This window comes from Prionailurus bengalensis, chromosome D1 (assembly GCF_016509475.1).
Source record: "Prionailurus bengalensis isolate Pbe53 chromosome D1, Fcat_Pben_1.1_paternal_pri, whole genome shotgun sequence".
Lineage (NCBI taxonomy): Eukaryota > Metazoa > Chordata > Mammalia > Carnivora > Felidae > Prionailurus > Prionailurus bengalensis.
The window spans coordinates 39,947,750-39,949,533 of record NC_057346.1 but is presented as its reverse complement, the minus strand read 5'-3'; positions in this window follow the sequence as shown (position 1 = coordinate 39,949,533).

Below are 1,784 nucleotides of genomic sequence, written 5' to 3'. Positions count from 1 at the left end.
AAAAAATTTTTTGAATATATTATCCTTGTTAAAGTGGCATATAAGCCCCCAGGTCTTTAATGCCTCTCTGGGTCTTTATTTCTTTTCTATGATGATCTAAGCACACATAAAAATTAAAATAAAATGTGGGGGCTCTTGAGTGGCTCAGTCAGTTAAGCATCTGACTCCTGATTTCGGCTCAGGTCATGATCTCACAGTTCGTGAGTTTGAGCCCCACATCGGGCTCTGTGTTGATAAAGCAGAGCCTGCTTCAGATTCTCTCTCTCTCTCCCTCTCTCTCTGCCTCTCCCCTGCTTGAGCTGTCTCTCTCAAAATAAACTTAAAAAAAATTTAAATAAATAAATAATGAAAACATAAAATGTATTTGCATTGTCTCCTGTAATTTCTCTTCGGTCTATTTAATCTGCAGGCCCCCATAATATTACTTAAGAAAGTAGAAGAATACATTTTTCCCCTCTCCTAAAATTGGAGGTATTTTATTCTGCAAACTGAGAAAATTTAAAAGCAGATACCTTGTGGAAGGCAACACATTGACTTCAAAATTATACTTTTGAACTGTAAATATACATAACTACTTTATTGGTGAAATGCCAGCACATAGCCTGGCACTTAAAAGAATATATATATTCATTTGTAAATTGACAAATAAATAACTGATCCCAAAATATTGTCTGAAAACAGGTTCTCTGGTGTGAAAGACAGTAAGTTCTCAATAGATGTGGAAATTAAATGCTCTTGTTATGGGAAGGGCCCCTCATGAAGGCAGAGAAGATCAGATAAAACCAGCTTCACAGTTTTGTTGAACCAGTTCAGGTAGAACTGCTCTTGGCTGTTTGTGTTAAGACTTGACTTCTGTGCTTTCCAACTGTGTAGGAAGAGAAAAGAGAATGATGAGAAGGAATGGTATACTTGATTGTTGTTATATAAAAGTAATGAAAATGTGTGTGTGTCCAAAGATTTGGGGAACTAATTAGCAAGGGATAGTTCTAACAGATCACATAGACTGAGTAGCCTTGCATATTGTAGGGCTCAATAAATGTCTGGCAAGTTAGCTGAACAGAATTGAATATGTACATGGAACTGAATTTTTTTTTAAGTTTATTCACCTAGTTTTTTTTTTTTTTAATTTTTTTTTTCAACGTTTATTTATTTCTGGGACAGAGAGAGACAGAGCATGAACGGGGGAGGGGCAGAGAGAGAGGGAGACACAGAATCGGAAACAGGCTCCAGGCTCTGAGCCATCAGCCCAGAGCCTGATGCGGGGCTCGAACTCACGGACCGCGAGATCGTGACCTGGCTGAAGTCGGACGCTTAACCGACTGCGCCACCCAGGCGCCCCATAAGTTTATTCACCTAGTTTTGAGAGAGAGACAGCAAGAGTAGGGGAGGAACAGAGAGAAAGGGAGACAGAGAATCCCAAGCAGACTCTGCAACTGTCACCAGAGAGCCTGATGATGCGGGGCTCGAACTCTCGAACCCTGAGTTCACGACCTGAGCCGAAACCAAGAGTGGGACACTCAACTGACTGAGCCACCCAGGCTCCCCTATACATGGAACTGAATTTAAAAGAGAGTTCAGGCTGGTCTTGTCCACTTCTTGGGTTAGCGCATTATTTTGGTCAGTTGAAGAGTTTGTTTTTTCCTGAGCTCAGAAGTAATTGATAAGCACTTGCGTTGCCATGACCCGAGCCTCACCCTCCTCTTCTAATCCATTTCCTTTCTTTTCTTTCTTCTTTGTTTCCTCCCTGTTCCTTTTCCCTCTTATTCTTTTGAATCGATAATATT